General features: G+C 38.1%; 1 protein-coding gene across 5 annotated transcripts in view; it reads left to right on the forward strand.

Annotated features, from left to right (window-relative positions):
* Tusc3 (tumor suppressor candidate 3) overlaps positions 1–21,476 on the forward strand; it is a 160,922-nt gene that overhangs the window by 101,998 nt on the left and 37,448 nt on the right. The window lies entirely within an intron of this gene.

A 21,476-nucleotide genomic window follows, 5' to 3' on the forward strand; every position in this document is an offset into this window, starting at 1 on the left:
CTGCTTGAAGTTGATGCGAGTTTTTCTCTTGAGCCATCCACTGGCTGCTGTCTCATTTCTGGCACTGCTGCCACTCTGACATTGTCAGGCACTGACTTGGAGACTTTTGGAATATAATGTTATCACACATTGCTTGGCCTCATTAGCTTATCTAGAAATCTTGATGCAAATCTTCCTAGTCCCGTAAATTTTTTACTTGTGCACACAAGTAAAACTAATGTACATCGATAACAGCAACTTCAGTTTTTATATGGTATCTGACTCGGGCTCTGGATGTTGCATGCTCTGTGCTTGTGCAGTGTGACCTGGAAAATACTTGACTGGATGGCCCTGATGAAGCAGGGCAGCCCTGCTGCGCTTTCTTTGTGAAAGAAAGTCTTTTAAATGGATTTTCAGTTTTATACCCTGCCTTTTTCAGTGGGTGGAGTTTTGCCCTCAAAGTGCTACTTTTATTGCCTTAGTGTAAACAGTACAGTTTGTTCTTATTAATATTACTTTTTAAAGATTACAGGTGGGTTTTTTTCCTGTACTTTTTTGCCCATGATATCAAATACACTTCTTTCAACCAAATTCTTTGTATTTTATATTTTCCTGCTCCACTTTTGCTCCCACTTGTTTGTTTTGGTTTGTTTTTAAATAACCATTCCAAAGTCTAAACAGTGTAAGACCATTTTAGTATCACTATAAAATTTATCCTCACTCAAATTTTATAGGTAGACTGTTTGATAGAAAGTAACATATTGGCCTGTTGTCCGGGTCTTGACGGAGGCTTTGCTCTCATCTGGAACCTCAGTAACACAGTGTACTCTGGGTGTTTCTGTCAGCGTTCTGGTCTTGTGAAGTTTACTAATATCTTCCATGTAGTTGAGGAGGTAATACATTATGGATTTCTTCACCTTAATATCTTCATCTTTCCACGTTTTTCTGTTAAGTATTCCAGAAGCCTGAGAGTCACGTGGCTAGTACAGCTAGTACTACCTGTTCTTGAGACTTCGTATATTTCTCTTGTACTGCCAAAACCAAGGTGCCTAAGAAGCACCCTACTTCTCTTTTTAACAAAGTCCTTCTGTTGGCCAGTGACATATGAAACAAATTCAGTCTTGGTGAGGTGTTCAGTATGTAACTATTAGAACTATGACTAGGTACTAACATCCATTCACCAAAATCAGTAATATTGATTCCATTAAGTGTTTCGCCAGCTGGGATGTAAACTGTGTTATGTATCTTAAAGGTTGAGATTAGGTAACAGTACTGATAAGACTCATCCTCCTTGTCCTGTGTTTTTAAACCATCGGGTTAATGCACACATGTGTATGACTTGCAGATGGAATTTACAGTAATAATAGCTCCTGTCTCAGTACCCCATGTTAATATTTGCATACTGTCCACCAGCAGAATGTACAAGGAAATTGGAGTGAGTACGAGAGAGTGGTGTATATATACAACACAGCTGCTTTTACATGCATTAATGAAGTCACATCTCTAATAGAAAGTGCAGCCATACACATAGATGGATCAGCTGTCATATTTCACTTATTGATGTTCAAAACTAATCTGTGTAGTAGTCCTCAAAACAGCAGCTGTTCCCATGCAATATGGATGACCTACCGGAAGTCATTGGGCAGCTTCTGCCTGCCTGTTTTAATCTACACAACACACCTAGTGTTACACTGGGAGAGTGTATCTCAGTAAAGATTTATAAGATAGGAATTTTTCCTTTGCATACCATACTGTAAGTTTCCTAAAAAAAAAAAAAAAAAAAAAAAAAAAAAAAAAAAAAAAACAGCTTTAAGTGAATGTTTTAAAATGTGTGGATTACTATACTTGGTAGTTCTTCCACATTAAACTTTTTATATATGAGTTTAATAGTAAATCTTAAGAAGTTTAGAGTGAATATGAAATTTAAAACTTCCAAAAGAATCTGTAGAAATTGATATAGGTGCCAGAGTTATATACTGAGTGCTGTCTCTTAGATTTTTCCATACCTGGTAACTTTGGAACCCGAAACATTAGGTGACCGTTACCTGGATGTAACTTCTCTCATTTCAGAAACTGTGGGTACATGTCAAGGGCTGTGTTCTATACCACACTACACTTCCCTCCCTGCAGACTGCATTTCATGAAAAGATGCCAGGACATGTCATGCAGCCCAGCATAGGTTTACAATGGTCTATTTGGGTTGCTATAATTGTAGTGGCAGCTCTTAGGACAGATAAGGCCAGGCTTCTGCTAAATGCCCCATAATGCAAACTGTAGCAACATACAGGAAAATTACCCGTTCCACACTGTGATTGTTAAATGAGGAAAGCTCCCCTGTAGGTCGGAGAAGTCTGATGGTTGACTTTAAAAACCCGCATAAAACAGCAGTGCCATGGAACAGTGAAGGAAGGTTGGGTCAGCTGACTTCAGACCCTCATCAGGGACAGGCCTGCATAAGGTTCAAGTCTGGGGGCAGTGATGGAGTGAGTGGAGCCAGACAATTTAGAACTACCCCACACCCCAGGAAAGAAGTTTGTGGTAGGGGGAAGCAAGTACAAGAGACAGCAGCTGTGCATATGTTTTTAACAGTTCATGAGTGACCCTTAATGAAAATAGTTCATATTGGAAGTGCAAGACACGTAGAGAATTGTTAGAGTCTGAACTTACAAAGGAAGGAAGGATAGCCAAAACTTTGTGGTACCAGGATGGTTAGTCAGGTGAGCCCCTGCTGTGTGGTGCCTCTGAGTGTCCTACCTCTTTAGCCGTTGTGGGAAAGGTGCTAGTTCTCATGCAGTAATAGTAATCGCTCCTGTCGTTCATGTGTTTTGAGTACGTGTCCCTTGTCTAAATCATTGCTTTCTTGGCACTTTGTGAACCTTATCAGTCAAACAAAGTCCAAAAGCAGAGGAACAGGTTCTGGGAGCTAGTCAAGCTGGAGTACAGTGAGGTTCTAAGGGCAAGGATGTATGCAGCAGTGCCTTCATACCCAGTGCTTGATTCAGCTTCCAGTACAATGGGGGGCGATATATGAACAAAAGAACACATCTTCATGTTGGTAATAAGTTATTGTGCTCTGAAAAAACATAGCAAATAATACTTAAAATCTCTCACCTATCATATTTTAAGGAAACTGTTAGACATTTTAATGTTTTTATATAGGTGGAAGGTTTCTTTCCTTATGGACATTTTGGCATTGACACTTTGTCATAAGGATTTGTATTGGTACAGTGTTTTCAGTATTGCTCTCTATTTCAGTCCAGTCCTCTCAGCTCTCCCTTCCCACTTACTTTGCACTCACCAGTGCAAACTTGTGGAAAAACTGCTGACAACTGCGTGTGGTTTGGGGCCAGCCATCTAGTATATTATTATGTTGTCATGCTGTAGGAGAAACTTGAAGTAATACAATTGAGACAACTGAGGCTATCAAGGGTTTACTAATAAACTTGATTAGGAAATGTTAAGTTACACAAAGTAGACTTTAGCTAAAGGAATGCTTCTGTGGATAGGACTGGAGATAAGTAATACACTCACCAGGCTTGTTGGAAGAGTTTGTACAATAGTGGGAGTGTAGGGGTGGCAGGAAACCACTTCTGCAAGTGTATGCCAGGATTCACCTGGAGTTGAGCTCCATTCCCATAACAAAAGGAGACAGGCCTAACCTATAACCAGCCATTAGACTCACCCAATATCAAAGACCATGGCCAGCTCAAGCAGGACACAGACTGTAACAGTCATCACTAAGTGTTAAGTCAGGTCAGCCATTAGTTTTTTATCAGGAGAAGCATAATTCTGCCAGGTGGGTAAGCTGACCCTGGGTAAGAGCTATTCAAAAAGAACAACACTGGTGTACTTAAGAAGTAATTCTGACAATACCATCTTCCCATATGGCTACACTTGCACTCTCTATCACTGTTTCATTTGTTCAAGTGTGACCTGGGGCCTGGACCTGAAAGAGATTTACTGATGATAGCTTGTGTGGAATGTGAGAGCCCACACATGCTGGCTGGTAAAATTGTCTCTTTAAGGCTGATTCCCTTTTGTGCATTAGTGAGAACCAGTCAAGTGCTATTATTAGATTTTGTTTTCTTTATTTTTTTTATCTCTAAATGCATGGAGAGATTTTTCAATGCAAACACATGCATATTAATACTATTGCAATATGCAGTGTAAAGAAAATATATGTAACTGATTAGTGAGGTTTCATCTGTAAGCTTCTTAGTCTGTCTTTAATCATGTAAATGTTTTAACCTAGGCCCTCGGGGCCTCACAGAGACTGAACCACCAACCGAAGAGTGTACATGGGTTGGACCTAGGCCCCTGAATCTATGTCGCAGATGTGCAGCTTGTTCTTCATGTGGGAACCCTAACAACTAGAACAGGCTCTGTCTTTCCCTCTGTTGTTTAACAGCTTTGGATTCCTTTCTCCCAGCTGGGCTGCCTTGTCTAGTCTCCATAGGAAAAGATGCACTTAGTCCTGCTGCCCAGCTGTAACTTGATGTGCCAGGGTGGGTCCCTACCCAAGGGAGTGCCTCCCTTTCTCTGAGGAAAAAGGAAGGGGAAATGCGGGAAGGGGATGTGACTGGGAGGAGAGAAGGGAAGGGTCTGTGATGGAGCTGTAAAGTGATTAAATAAATTAATGGAAAAATTATGTAAGTTTCTAACTGGACTAAACAAAATAGACAAAACAGGCTAAATAATTAAATAACATTTTGGAATATATTTTGTGTTCTTAATTTCATTTTCAGTGCTTTATTCATAAATACTAGTATACAGTATTTTTGTTCATATCACGTTTGATAACACATAATTAAAAAGAAGCTGAAAATATTAACAAAGTTTTATTGCAGTGTAAATGGTTGTAAGGGCTGTAAGAGAATTAATAGTGCTGAAGGAGAGGGCTGTGCTGATACCGAGTTTGTCACTATTAAGATGCTATGTAATTGTACAAGTCAAGCACTAATGATCTGCTTAACAGCATGAAAGTCATCACAAAAGCAATCATTACTGTGTAGCTAAAGGAAACCCATACAACTCGTGGTTGCATGGGGGAAAAAAGATTTCTGTTGAAAAACAATCAACTTGAAAAATGTATAAACTGAAATAAAGTTTATACTTAGCTTTTTACTCATGTGAACAGATGAACCATTCCCTTTAAGATTTAGATGTCAGCTGTTGCCTAGGATTGCTGGTTGATAGTTGTACATAATCCAGGGCTTGTCACTGATTTTTACAAATGGATTCTTAATATTCTAAATGGTCTGCCTACATGTTTTTATATTAATTTTTATATTAATCACAGGTTATTTACTTTGTATCCCAGATATAGACACCTCCCTCATGCCCTCCCAATCCCACTCTCCCTCATCTCCTCCTTGCCCCTTTCCAAGTCCACTGCTAGGGGAGGTCCTCCTCCCCTTCCATCTGACCCTGTTTTATCAGGTATCTTCAGGACTGGCGTCAGTGTCCTCCTCTGTGGCCTACCAGGGCTGTTCCTCCCTTGGGAGGTTGGGTGGTGTAAAGGAGCCAGTCATTGAGTTCCTGTCAGAAATAGTTCCTGTTCCCCTTACTAGGGAAACCCACTTGGATACTGAGCTACCATGGGCTACACCCCAGCAGGGGTTCTAGGTTATATCCATACATTGTCCTTGGTTGGAGCAACAGTCTCATAGAGGACCCTGTGATATATTTTGTCCTTGTGGAGCTCGTGTCCTCTCCAGGTCATATTAACTTCCTCTTTTATCGTATGATTCCCTGCACTCTGCACAAGATTTGGTTATAAGTCTCTGCATCTGCTTTGATACACTGATAGATAGAGGCTTTCATGTTTACACATATAAAAGCATTGGTTGTAAAGTGATATTGCTACTGGGTGAGTCTGCAGCCAACATTAATGACCCACTATGCTCTTATGTTTTTCAACATGAATCACTTTCTTGCCTCAGATTTTACTCATGGTAAATCATGGAGGATCTTAGTAGAATAGTCTCATCTCCAGGTATAAGTTTGAAATTGTATGGACTAAAATTATTGTTGTATTATTTTAATTAGAAATATTTACAAATGCTGTTCAGTACCATCTACAACTAGAATGTAGAATACCTGAAAATAAAATGTAATTAATATATAAAAGATGGACAGAATATAAATATTAGGGTTTCTGCCCTCTGGTGAATTAATCCTTTTACTTTTCAGTGCAGTGGATATTTCTTGACATTAAGTGTATTAATTGTCAAGTGCAGTGTTTGGTTCAAGGTACAGCTTCATTATCGAACCCTCAAACTACGAAAGAATTGTGTAGTGTAGGATGAGTCAGTGAAAAGTCTTGTCATTAGAACTTGTCTTATTACTCTGTTGTTGGCAGTGGAATTGTTTGAAATTTTGCCCCAGTACCATTGGGTAAAGAGGAAAGGGTGTTTGGTTATTTATTAGAGTGACACTGTGTCTGTCTGATCTTTTACCGGCATTTCCTGTACCCCGTTTTACTTTTGAGAGAATTGCCTGCCTAGCTGGCCTTGGCAAAATTGCCTGACTCCATGATGTGCTACATCCATGATGTGCTCTGTCTCTCCACTTATTATTTACTTTTGTTGTTATCCTGAACTGTTTGCCTTATTAGCCAAAACTCTAGCTATGCCTTCTCAAATTTGGGAGCAGTGCCAACTGCTTCCTTTCAAAGATTTTTGTGTACCACACTCACAAGGAGGGACCATGTGATTAATACCCTTACCTCCTGAGAAGGTACTCCACATGATAGACATTTAGTGTCTCATAGTCAAATAGATGATTTACTTTGCAGTTCACATAAAAATTTACATAGTAGGTCCAGGCCTTCAAGTTCCAAGAAAATAAGGGTTTACTAATTAAAAAATTTTGACAGATGGCAAGATGGATAATGCCCCTTACACTCAGGCCTTTACACTTGAGTATTGTTCCCAGGAACACCCATACTGGAAGAAGAAAGCCAACACCTGCAAGTTGTCCAAAACCCTTAATAAATACACATGTGTTGTAATGTAAAACTTTAATACAACTATTCTCTGATAAACCAGAATAAAATTGATTTTATGTGAAAATCAAACTCAAAAAGAAAGTTTTCATGGAGTAAATGTTGAAATACTCATTAACTTCTTCACACTGTTTAAATTTTTTCAATTGTAGAAAATTTTTTCATGCTTTGGAAAAATTAATGTGCTAAATATAATCCATTTGTCTTTAAAAACTAGAGATTATGCTCACTCAAGAAGATTGAATAATTATAGCAAGTACAACTCAATAATAAGCATGTAAATGAAATTGAGAAAAGCATTTTAAATACATATCTCTAAATTTAAAAATAAGACCTTATAAACATGAGATTATTCTGTCAGTACTTAGCAATACCATACCATGTTCATTTTATAATAGCAATGATAGTCTGAACTGAATAACCTCTCAGAACTTATCCCTTCTGTACTCACATTTTTTTGTTACTTTTATATACATTCTAAGAGCATTTGAGGTTAATTTTTGTCTTAAAATGCTTTGTTTTTATGTGCCCAAGGACTTCTGTAAACCTTAGCCCCATGTCATATTTTACACATGTTGTCAAAACAAACATTTGGTTGCTGCCATCTATTAAAATAACTATAAAGCCATTTTGATTTGCTTACGTCATAGGCCAAGTTAGGCTTTATTTTTAAATGTTTCAAATATCAAAATAATGCTCTGATGGTGATGAAATAACTACACTTTGGAAAAATTTCACATTTCTTTTCATAAATCTTACTGAACAAATTCATGTGTCAATGGATTTCTCTCAGCCTCTGTCATTCCACTACTCATCCCTTACTCCTTCAAATATCAATAATTTATATTCAAATAACTAAGTAATACAGAGTGTGGTGGAGCCAGAAGAGTAGTCCAATATATTGTATTAGTTAAATTATTATTCACAGAAAACAGGTAACATTTTCTTATTTTTTGCAATGGCATTCTTCCTTTCTCTGTTCCCCAAAGCTGTCTTTTTCTAACACAGGTCATATATAATTTTAGGGGGGAAAGTCAGTTTTCTACTAGAGTGAATATAGTCGTCCATTTTCAGGGTCATTCTCTTGCTTTTGTTGTAATTCTTTTGTTTACCAGGTATCTTTTTTCATAAACATGTCTATTAATGAAGTGAAACTATCACAATGTGAGAATGTTCTTCAGTGCAGACTTATTGAATGGAAAAAAAAAAATGTGCCAGAAGGTGCTTCCAAAATAACTAGGCTGGATAGATTTCATGTATTGTATTCTTTTTTTCTTATGTTCACAGTATAGTGCTTTACCACCTGTGCATTCATAAATTATCCTGAGCTTTGTATTCTCTGTTTGTTTAATTTTTTAAAATTCTTTTTGGAATAATCAGGAAAAGTAATAGCATTACATATATTACATTTTACTCATTAGTAGAACATTGGCTACATAGAATATAAGGATTATAATTTTCAAAACTGTTTGTAGCTTTTTAACTTAATTGTTTAGCCTGTATACTCCATTATCTATTGTAGTGTATAATTGTGTAATTGTTATATATATTAAAATTTCATCAATTTTGAAAGTTTGGTATTTAGCCAAGATACTCATTTCAAACATTAATAAATCTTTGTGTCAAATGTAGTTAATAAATAACCATACCAAATGTTTGAATTTCTATGAAATACTGGTTTACTTCACTTCAGTTCCTGAATGTACACTTAAAAATAAATACTGTTTGAAATATACACTATACAAAATGAACTTTGTTCCCAGTGATGACTTTTGCAGTATATGAAGTAGCAGAGCTGCTATGTGAATGTAAAAAAATAAAAAAATAAAACAAAAACAAAAACACAACAACAAAAACAACCACCTCAGTTTGTTCCAAAAGGACTATGAAAAGAACACTTTCTTCAATCAATAAAGTGGTTCTGCCCTACATCAAATCTTGTAAAATTATGTCAGGAGCTCAGAATGTTAGGCAACATTATATGTAGCCTCTTCTACTGAAAGAAAGCAAAGTCAAGAAAGGTTTTAAAATATATAATAAAAATATATTGTGTCTAATATTAGATGTGCACTTATACTTAACAGATGTAACTATCAGTCTTTAGAAATGCATCTCTCTTTCTGTGAGATTGTACCACACCATTCTGTTCTTTTTTTTGGGGACACATTCTGTTATTTCCAGTTTAGTTAGTTGTACACTCAGATCCCTACAGTTTCTTTGCATTTACCAGTAATTACAAGGAACCAGTGGCAGGCTCTTTGATCACCTCCCCCTGAGGAAAAGCAGCTTGCCAGGTCACAGAGAAAGACCATACGCCATTCCTGGTTAGACCTGATAGGCTAGGGTCAGATAGAAAGGGAGGGGGTCCTCCCCTATCAGTAGAGTAGAGAAGGGGCATAGGGAGAAGAAGAGAGAGGGAGGATGGGACTGGGAGGAGAAGAGGGAGGGGGCTGCAGCAGGGATACAAAGCAAATAAATTGTAATTAATTAATTAATTTAAATAACATTTAAAAATATAATTCCATAAATTAAAATGTTGCCTGAAAATACTAGGAAAAAATATTGTCTAGGAACAAGAGTGGTACAAATAATACATCTTGGAATGTTTACTGTAACTCTAGGGTGTCTAGTTAGAGTCATTGGGTCATTTTAATAAACTTGATGCTTTAAAATATCCTGACAGTGCTTCATGATTTTATATATTAACCAGTAATTAAACTGGAACATAATATGGCTTCTAGTGAGGAATAAAAATGCATGACATAAGCACAAAATCTTTAAAGAACAGGGAATTTGAGCTACAAATTTACATATTATTTTACATACAAAATATAATTGTTCGAGTATACTCTTTTTTATTATTATTGCTTATTACAGTTTATTCACTTTGTATCCCAGATGTAGCCCCCTCCCTTATCTGCTCCTGGTCCCACACTCTTTCACTCTTTCCCCTCCCCAATGCCCCTCCCCAAGTCCACTGATAGAGGAGGTCCTCCTCTCCTACTGTCTGACCCTAGTCTATCTGTTCTCATCAGGGCTGTCTGAACCCTCTTTCTCTGTGGCCTAGTAATGCCACCTCACCAGGGGTAGGTGATCAAAGAACGGACATCTGAGTTTATGCACCTGCTCCCCTTACTAGGGAACCCCCCATGGAGTCTAAGCTTGCCCGTGGACTACATCTGAGCAGGGTGTCTAAGTCCTCTCCATGCATGGTCCTTGGTTGATTCATCACTCTCTGCAGGCCTCCATGGGTCCATATTGTTTGACTCTGTTGGTCTCCTTGTAAACAGGTCTTTCTATCTCCCCCTTTGCACTCTGCCCAAAGGTTGGCTAAGTCTCAGTATCTACTTTGATACCCTGCTGGGTAGAGTCTTTCGGAGGACCTCTGTGAAAGTCTCCTGCCCTGTTCCCTGTCTTCTCCCGCTTCTGATGTCTGTCCTGTTTACCCTTCTGAATGAGGATTAAGAATCTTCCCTAGGGTCCTCTTTATTGTTTAGTTTCTTTAGGAGTATAGATTTTAGTATGTTTATCCTATATTATATACCTAATATCTACTCATAAGTGAGTATATACCATGCCTGTCTTTCTGCATTTGGGTTACCTCACTTAGGACGATCTTTTCTAGTTCCCTCCATTTGCCTGCAAATTTTATGATTTCCTTATTTTTAATTGCTGAATAGTATTCCATAGTATAAATGTACCACAATTTCTGTATCCATATCGTGGTCTGAGTTGTTTTCAGATTCTGGCTATTACAAATTAAGCTGCTATGAACATAGTTGAGCAAATGTCCTTGTTGAATGGTGGAGCAGCTTTAGGGTATATGCCCGTGGTCTAGCTGGATCTTCAGGTAGCACTATTCTTAACTTGCTGAGAAAGAGCCAGATTAGATTCCAAAGTGGTTGTATAAGTTTATATTCCTACCAGCAACGGAGGTCCCTCTTTCTGCACAACCTCTTCAGCATGTGTTGTCACTTGAGTTTTTGATCTTAGGCACTCTAATGATGTAAGTTGGTTGAAATAGCAGGGTCGATTTGATTTGCATTTCCCTGATGACTAAGGATGTTGAACATTTCTTTAAGTGTTTCTCTGCCATACAGTATTTCTCTTTTGAGAATTATCTGTTTAGCTCTGTACCCCATTTTTAAAATACAGCCTTATTTATCACCCTACACAAACCTAAAGTCCAAGTGGATCAAAGACTGCAACATAAAACCAGACTCACTAAATCTGTTGGAAGAAAAATTGGGGAAGAATCTAGAACTCATTGGCACAAGAAAAAAATTTCTGAACAACACCAACAGCACAGGCTCTAAGATCAATAATCAATAAATGGGACCCCATGAACCTGAAAAGCTTCTGTAAGGAAAGGACACTGTCATCAGAACAAAACATCAGCCTACAGACTGGGAAAGGATCTTCACCAACCTTCTATCTGACAGAGGGCTAATATCCAGAATATATAAAGAACTGAAGAAGTTAAACACCAGTAAACCAAGTAATCCAACTAAAAAAATCGAGCATACTATTTTTATGAGAAGTTTTACACTAGACAACTGTGTAAATTCCTTTATATGAAATTGCATATTCTATAGGAAACATTTATTATTATGTAGGTGGGTATGTAGGAACACGTCAGTGTTGAACTCTCTGTCAGTACACAACCTGAAGTGAACTTGTTGAGATGAAAGGCTTTGTCCTGCTTCAGAAAGAAGACAATGAATGGAATCTTAACACAGCTTTGGGACTGCACTTAATGGTATAGGGTGTACGTTGCATCTAGGCAGCTTCTGCGGATCTGGGAAAGATTATGACACACTAGTCTGTGTTTCCTGGATACTGTAGGGCACGGCCAGGTTTGTGGCCTGTCCTCTATAAGAAATTGATTTGTACTGATTTCCTAAAGCTAACACCATTGCTGTTTCTTTGGCTTATATTCTTCTCTTTGTCAGGCACAGATTTCCTTGAACAAACTACTAAATCATGTTGACACAGGTGTTCTCAGTCCTCAGCGATAATTCAAAAGGCTGTTGATGGATTTCAGGTAGTTAGAGATGTTTGGGGGATAATGGCACTGTGATGAGAAGAGAAGAACCATTTCCTACGGAGCAGTGGTGCTAGTACAGAAAAGAGACTGTTCTCGTGGCCACAAAGGACTGACTGCTGTACTTTGGATTTACTTTTGGGTTTTTTAAATATATACATTTTGTAAATGGTAGAGAATCTAAATGCTGCCAAAACCAGATCTTTATTTAAGAAAAGCTTTTACAACTTATTATTATGATTATGATTATGATTATTAACCAGTAGTTGATGAGCCACTTGTTACATTGGGATGATAGAGAACTTGGTTTCTTGTCATTGTAGTCTTAGAGAGATTTGTGTGTTAGAACGAGTGTGTGTGTGTGTGCATGTCTGTATTTGTACTCTGTATGTGTACATGTTGTATGCATGTGTGTAGATATATTAAGTTGATAGCCCTGCATCCAACACCTCTTTCTATTAGTGTTCATTTGTGTTCTTTCTCTCTCTCACTGTGTGTGTGTGTGTGTGTGTGTGTGTGTGTGTGTGTGTCCTTCCATTTCTGTCTCTCTCCCTGTGGCTGTCCCTCCTTCCATCCTTCCCTTCCCCCCTCTGTTTATCCCTTTCCCTCTCCCATTTCACTTTCCCCTCTCTTTCTCCCTCCCCTATAGATTTAGTAGACTTAGCTTAACTCACAGGGTCATTGGTTTGGTATATGTGTGGATATGGGCATGCAATTAAAGCAAGAGGGCAGCATATAGATATGCACCTCTGCCTTTCCTCCCTGCCGATAATCAGCCAGCTGCGCTGTGAGCTTATTGAGAACCTTCTGTCTCCACCTCCCAGTTACTCGGAATCTGAAACTCTTTGGGTAATGTGTCAGGCTTTTATGTGAGTACTGGAGATTTGAACTTTGGTCTTCAGCCTTGAAGTGCTTTTCCTCACTGAGCTGTATCTACAGTCTCATACCTTTAGGTCTTACATTAACTTTATTGTAGAATGTAAGATTAGAAATCTTTACTCCAATCATTTGAAATACTAGAGCTACAGCGAATTAGCAGGATTAAGTAATTTCCTGAAATTTATAAAACAAGTTCCTTACAAAACACTTAGGATTCATATCAGCATATTTATTTTAATGCCTGCTGGTTCTCACATTTTTTGTTTTGTTAAGTCATTATTTCTATCTTCTATTGCTTCATTTCCTAGGATTTTCTGTGTGGAGTCATATACCCTGTGGCTTTGTTTCATTAGCCTGCTGTTATATACATTGCTACTGATACTTACCTTTTTATGACCCATCTCTTCTCAGGCAGTTGAAAATTACCCATTTGTATGCTTTTCTTTCTGAGCTGTCCTTGAGCAGAGGACTTGGAGCTGTAGTCACCCATGGCAGAAGAGAGGAATGTAGAAAAGTGTTTTGGGTGATGAAAGGAGGTGTGGGGTGTGTGTGAATTCTTTGCCTCTTAAGTTGAAGAAAGCTACATAGTGTAGCTGAAATACTTTTAAATAACATATTTCTAAAAATAGAGTTATTCATGGTGTGTAAATGTAATTTTTGCTAAGGAGGGCCTGCTAGATAGCTCAGAGGATGATGATATTTGGAACCAAGCCTGACATAAATTCAGTTCCAGGACCAAAAAGGTGGAAGGAGGAAAGTACCTCCTTTCTAACATTTTTTGCAATGTTAGGACTAACAAATATATTCAGATAGAAATTTTCTCAGGGTGAATGGAGCAAACTCGAAAGAGTGAGCTCCAGAAATTTTATCTTTTTCTCCTACTGCTTATACATCCTAGCAAAATCATTAGAACAGCATAAAAATTACAATGCCATTACATTCTATTTTTTTCTCTTTAATGACATTTATTGAATAATAAATGTGCCAATAATCTCAGTGATATTCTCTATCTTTTACCAGTTTCAGTGTATCTGGTTTTAATATGAGTTTTTCCCAAATTCATATGGACTTTATGTATAATAAACTACATGCAGTAAAAAGAGTTATGATTTTATTCCTTCTCAAGTCTCAGTTAAGCTTAAGTTGTTTATGATTAAGAAAATATTTTAAGGTTTAGAAAGATACTTTTTAAGTTGATAAGTACAGGATATGATAGAGAATGATTTAGGTACAAAACCTTAGACTCACCTATTTCTCTTTGAGTGAACGATTACAATGCGTATATATAGAAAATGTCGTGTCAGCACCATCACATGATCAGGGGTTTTACATATTATGGATAGAAAAACAAATGTGAAAAAAAATTATTCCCAAGAACCTATATACATTGGTAGCTAAACAACTTGGTAAAGATTAATGAAGTGTAAACAAGCAGGGTAATTTTCTCAGACATTGTGTCTTTCCTGGCAGGCTGCAATTTATGACTGTAAAGAAAGAATAAATTATTTTACTATTTGTCTTAAGAAGTAATCTTATTTTGTTCCTATACAATTATTAGTTTTCCTTTTTTATATTATTTTTATTTTTATTAATTACAGTTCATTCACTTTGTATCCCCCTTACTACCCTCCTTCCTCCCCTCCCAGTCTCACCCTCCCTCCCTCTTTCCAACCATGCCCCTCCCCTAATCCACTGATAAGGGAGGTCCTCCTTCCCTCTGATCATAGTCTATTAGGTCTCATCAGGAGTGGCTGCATTGTCTTCCTCTGTGGTTTGGTAAAGCTGCTCCCCCCTCAGGGGGATGTGATCAAAGAACAGGCCAATTAGTTCCTGTCAGAGACAGTCCCTGTCCCCATTACTATGGAACCCACTTGGACACTGAACTGCCATGGCCTACATCTGTGCAGGGGTTCCAGGCCATCTCCATGAGTCATTCTTGGCTGGAGTATCAGTCTCAGAAAAGACCCCTATGCCTAGACTTTTTGGAGGAAATCATGAAATTTGCAGGTAAATGGTGGGAACTGGAAAAGATCATCCTGAGTGAGCTATCCCAGAAGCAGAAAGACCCACACGGTATATACTCACTCATAAGTGGATATTAAACATATAATATAGGATAAACATACTAAAATCTGTACACCTAAGGAAGCTAATCAAGAAGGAGGACTCTGGCTAAGATGTTCAATCCCCATTCAGAAAGGCAAAGAGGATGGACACCAGAAGAGGGAGAAAACAGGGAACAGGACAGGAGCCTACTACAGAGGGCCTCTGAAAGACTTTACTTAGCAGGGTAGTAAAGCAGATGCTGAGACTCATAACCCAACTTTGGGCAGAGTGCAGGGAATCTTATGAAAGAAGTGCAGATAGTAAGACCTGGAGAGGACAGGAGCTCCACAAGGAAAGCAACAGATCAAAAAAGAAGTAATCTTATAAAAATCTCAAAAGAATCACAGATCTAAACTTTTATATAAAAATAATCATTTCTACTTTAAATCCTCAAGATGCACACCTACTCATTAACATTTTTTATAAAATCATATCCGGAAACTGAGGACAAATGTGGATACAAGAAATTAATCATCACCTTCCTTGATCACCATTCCTTGGTGAGAGGGAGTAACTGCAACCAGTGCTAATTGCTGTCTAATCTCAAAAAAGTCCCTAGCCCAACTAAAAAGAGTGTAGCTTTCTTTTTTCTTTTTTCTTTTTTCATGCCCCACAAAATATTTTTTTAATTTTTATTAATTACACTTTATTCAATTTATCCCCCATAAACCCCTCCCTCCTCCCCTTCCAATCCCACCTTCCCTCTCCCTTCTCCACACATGCCCCTCCCCAAGTCCATTGATAGGGGAGGTCTTCCTCTCCTTCCTTCTGATCCTAGTCTATCAGATCTCATCAGGAGTGGCCGCATTTTCTTCCTCTGTGGCCTGCTAAGGCTGCTTCCTCCTCCATAGTGTGTGGGTTTATTTCTGGGTCTTCTGTTCGGTTCCATTGATCCACCATTCTTTTTCTATGCCAGTACCATGCAATTTTTATTATTGCTGCTCTGTAGTACAGCTTGAGATCAGGGATGGAGATACCTCCAGAAGATCTTTTATCATAGAGGATTGTTTTAGCAGTTCTGGGTTTCTTGTTATTCCATATGAAGTTGAGAAATTTTCTTTCAATGTCTGTAAAGAATTGTGTTGGTAATTTGATAGGAATTGCATTGAATCTGTAGATTGCTTTTGATAAGATGGCCATTTTCACTATGTTAATCCTGCCAAGCCATGAACATGGGAAATCTTTCCATCTTCTGATATCTTCTTCTAATTCTTTCTTCAGAGACTTGAAATTTTTTTCATGCAAGTCTTTGACTTGCTTGGTTAGGGTCACACCAAGGTACTTTATGTCTTTTGTGGCTCTTGTAAAGGGTTTCCCTAATTTCTTTCTCAGCTCTTTTTTTCTTTTGTATACAGATTTTTTTTTTTTTTTAGTTAATTTTGTATCCGGCCACTTTGCTGAAGGTGTTTATCAGCTGTAGGAGTTCTCTGGTAGAATTTTTGGGGTCACTCAGGTATGCTATCATATCATCTGCGAATAGTGATAATTTGACTTCTTCCTTTCCAATTTTTATCCCCTTGATCTCCTTCAACTGTCTTATTGCTCTAGCAAGGACTTCCAGAACTATGTTGAAGAGATATGGAGAGAGTGGGCAGCCTTGCCTTGTTCCTGATTTCAGTGGGATTGCTTTAAGTTTCTCTCTGCTTAGTTTGGTGTTGGCTATATGCTTGCTGTATATTGCTTTTAATATGTTTAGATATCTGCCTTGTATCCCTGATCTCTCCAAGACTTTAAACCTGAATGGATTTTTTATTTTGTCAAATGCTTTTTCAGCACCTAAGGAAATGATCATGTGGTTTTTTTCCTTTCATTTTGGTAATATTGTGGATCACATTGATGGATTTTCATATATTGAACCACCCCTGCATACCTGGGATGATGCCTACTTGGTAATAGTGGATAATATCTTTGATGTGTTCTTTTATTCAGTTTGCAAGTATTTTGTTGAATATTTTTGCGTCATTGTTCATGAAGGAGATTGGCCTGAAAATCTCTTTCTTTGTTGGGTCTTTGTGAGGTTTAGGTACCAAGGTGGATGTGGCTTCATAGAATAAGTTTGATCATGTTCCTTCTGTTTCTATTTTGTGGAATAGTTTGAAGAGAACTGGAGTTAGCTCTTCTTTGAAGGTCTGGTAGAATTCTGCGCTGAAACCATCTGGTCCTGGTCTTTTTTGTTGATGGGAGACTTTTAATGACGGCTTCTATTTCCTTGGGGGATATAGGACTATTTAATTGATTTACCTGGTCTTGATTTGGTTTTGGTAAGTGGAATCGATCAAGAAAATTGACCATTTCATTTATATTTTCAAATTTTCTGCATATAGACTTTTGAAGTAAGTCCTAATTTTATTATTTGGCTTCCTTCAGTGTCTGTAGTTATATCCCCCTTTTCATTTCTGATTTTGTTGATTCGGATGTTATCTCTCTGCCTTTTAGTTATCTTGGCTAAGGGTTTGTCTATCTTGTTTATTTTCTCAAAAAACCAGCTTTTGGTTTCATTTATTCTTTAAATTGTTTTATTTGTTTCTAATTTGCTGATTTCAGCCCTGAGTTTGATTATTTCCAGCCATCTTCTCCTCTTTGGTGTGTCTGCATCTCTTTTTTCTAGGGCTTTTAGGTGGGCCATTAAGTTGCTTGAATGAGCTGTCTCGAATTTCTTCTTGAAGGCACTTAATGCTATGAACTTTCCTCTTAGCACTGCCTTCATGTATCCCACAAGTTTGGGTATGTTGTGTCTTCATTTTCATTGAGTTCTAGGAAGGCTTTAATTTCTGTCTTTACTTCTTCCCTAACCCAGCTGTCATTTAGTAGCGAGTTGTTCAGTTTCCATGTGTGTGTAGGCTTTTTGCTATTTCTGTTGTTGTTGAGGTCCAGCTCTTTCCATGGTGATCAGGACGTGGAGCCGTGTGGCTCATTTCTGGCAACTGAGTGCCTGCGCGACCTGGGATCTCTTCCAGGTTCTGGCTGGGTGACCTGAGGGTGGACCCAACTGATTCCTACATTGTGAAGTTTCCTCTCACCTGAGAAACATGATTGCTCTTGTTTTAGGGCCCAGAGTTCAGTCTCTTGGTCACTGTGCTGAAGATGTTGTCCTGCTCCTCAGACTCAGTGTCCTCCTGGCGCCTCCATCTTGTCCGCCTCCCCACAAAATGAGTGTACCTTTCTTAACTTAGAATTGTTCCTCAATATTTTCTTCATCAGAGTCACTGACATGACAAAAACATCTTAACCTAAACCTAACCAGTCTTATTTTTCCAAATTCTTTTTAAGAGTAGTGGTCATTGCTAGCAATCTACATCTCTTAAGTGGTTATTGAATCATAATCTGCTCCATCAGCAATGCTTGAAAAAGATCAGCACTGTTACTGTAAGTGCCAGTGAAACTAGAAGTCCCCTTAGCGTTTTCATACAAATCATACATTATGAAGGATGTGGTAACTTCATGGGCAGCAAGCAAAGTGATGCTACATAAAGTCCTTAGGACATGTGGCCTTTTGGGTTCTCCTTCCAAGGCAAACCCATTGTGTTTGTGCTAACAGGTGAGCCACACTACATGAGTTCTAAAGCTGTTTGGCTGTTCCTCCTACTCAGCCCTTGAAAGGAGACCATTGAAGAGACAATTTCCTTAGGATCTAAGTTTTATAAATGTTAGATTGCAGAGCACAGTTCTTAAAGCACAGATTCTCTGTTTGCCTTACATGATAAGGCATCTTACAGATATTTATTGCTTTTCTGAGAATGTGCTGTTTCATGTTTAGTTGTTTTGTTTTTGTTTTGTTTTTGTTTTTTTCTCATTCATTGAAGCACAATCAATTATTCTCAGGTATTGAGTAGATATTTGTTAGTTTATTGATGCATTATTAGTTAAGAGGTGTTTGTTCTCAATAGTCAAGGTCTATGAGTGGCCTATGTGAGGTATGTTATTTTCAGGAGCTTTTGAACATAGTCACCTGGGAACCTTGAGTTAAAATACAGATATTGAAGAATAAATATTAAAAATACTGAACTGTAAGGATAATATGCTAAGCACCAAGACAGAATCTGTTGTGTCGAAGTGCCTGCTGTCACTACAAAGTGAAAAATATAAGCCAGGTCATGAGTGATTAGATGTAAGGTAGTCAGAGCTGGAGGTTAAGTCACTAGGTCACTACTGACAGGAGTACTTAAGTCTGACAAAGATACTTTGACTTCTTCCCTTCCTGGTTGTATACCCTTGGACTCCTTCATTTGTCTTACTGCTGTAGTTAAAACTTCAAGTAATATACTGAATAGGTATGGGAAAAGTGGACAACCTTGTCTTGTTTCTGATTTTGTCTTTTTCGACAACAAAACAAAAACTATCAAAGCAAAGCAGAATCAATGTTAATAGGAAAAAAACACATAACAAACAAAAAAGTCCATGGGGTCATGTCTTTTTTGTATTGTTCAGCTACCCCTGGCATGGGGCTTCTCCTGGAGGGTGGTGGCTGTGTGCGGTGGTCCTTATTTGACCACTCTCACAGTGTCAGGTGGAGGTGTTACCTCATGGCATGAGCCTTAAATTCAGTCAAAAAGTAGCTAGTTAATCCTGGGATATCTGTGCCAGTATTGCCACCATATACCTTGCAGGCAGGTCTTTTTTTAAGTCACAGGATATGTAACTAGGTGATACTGATGATTATTTTTCTCTTCTAGTAATATTCAAAGTATTGTCTAGCATCTTGAATACTGGTCAATGAATGAAGCCTTTGGTGGGCAACAGTTCAGTTTCTTATGTTCAGTCACATGAATAAGTAACCAATAGTCTTGGCAGTAGCTAAGAATCATATGAATTAGAAAATATTTTTATTATTATTATTATTATTTATATTTTTTTAACTCTGTATCCCATTCCCTCATTCCCTCCCAAACCCTCCCTCCCTCTCTCATATCCTTCTTGCCCCTTTCCAAGTCCACTGATTGGAGAGGACCTCCTCCCCTTTCATCTGACCCTGTTTTATCAGGTATCTTCAGGACTGGCTGCAAAGTCCTCCTCTGTGGCCTAGCAGGACTGCTCCTCCCTTGGGGGATGGGGAGGTCAAAGAGCCTGCCATTGAGTTCCTGTCAGAAATAGTCCCTTTTCCCCTTACTCTGGGAAACCAATTGGTTACTGAGCTACCACGGGCTTCATCCAAGCAAAGGTTCTAGGTTATATCCATACATGGTCCTTGGTGGAGTGTCAGTCTCAGAAAAGACCCCTGTGCCCAGATATATTTGATCTTTGTGGAGCTCCTATTCTTTCCACGTCATACTAACTCCCCCTTCTTTCATATGATTCCCAGCACTCTGCCGAAGGTTTGGTTATGAGTCTTAGTATCTGCTTTGATACACTGCTAGGTAGAGTCTTTCAGGGGCCCTCTGTGGTAGGCTCCTGTCCTATAACTTGTTTTCTCCTATGTCCAATGCACATCCCATTCGTCTTTCTAAGTGAGGATTGATCATCTTACCCCGGGTCCTCTTTCTTGTATATCTTCTTTAGGTGTGTAGATTTCATTATGTTTATCATATCTTATAGGACTATATGAGTGAGTATATACCAGGTGTGTTTTTCTGCTTCTGGGATTCCTCACTCAGAATGATCTTGCATACTGTGTATTAAAGAAACTCAACTCCTTTAATAATAAAGATAGGGGACTTTTCTTGAAGATGAGTATTGTATTCACTGCTATATTTTTACGGGAATATCAGAATTTATATTTCATGCTCTTACACGTGGCATAAAGAACACTAATGCATTTGGATTCATATTGATAGTGTACTGAATAAATGCAAAGATTGATGTTAGTATTTAAATACAGAGATTTTAAAGCAAAATACAGCAGTACTGTAAGGCCTCATTTGGCAGTTTAACAGGTTAAACCAGTAACATTCATTATTAGATATATCTAGTCTGTAGACTTGCAAAGGTATTGTCAGCTGCATTTATGGGTCTAATATCTGAATCTTTATTGGTGCCATTTTCATTTCCTAGGCAGGTTTCATTTATCATGCTCTCGTGCTGTACTTCCCATGAAATAGCAATGTAAAGTCTATAATGTTAAAGATGTAGAGGCAGGCTCTTTTGCATATTGGTTAACTGGAATACAGTAGTCTAGACAAGTTGAGAAAATGGCTAATACTGCATTCTAAAGCAGTTGGCAGTATGTGAACTTCAGGAGGGGTGTTCTTAAGACTATATTAAAGAAGTCTCAAGAGTATAACCTAGAGTTACCTGAAATACTGTAATAGGAGACTTTCCATAGCAAATAATGCAGCCGGATGTAATAGGACAAATACTCAGACATATGTTGCAATTGGTGAGATGGTGACCAACAATAAGTACAAATCTAAATAATGATTCATGAGCCATATAACAGTGACTATAAAAGATTTACTATTAAGGAATAACTTGCCTGACCACTCGGGCATTATTTATTATACACTTACACACGTGACTGTGCTCATA

The sequence above is a fragment of the Meriones unguiculatus genome, chromosome 4 (genome assembly GCF_030254825.1).
Source record: "Meriones unguiculatus strain TT.TT164.6M chromosome 4, Bangor_MerUng_6.1, whole genome shotgun sequence".
Lineage (NCBI taxonomy): Eukaryota > Metazoa > Chordata > Mammalia > Rodentia > Muridae > Meriones > Meriones unguiculatus.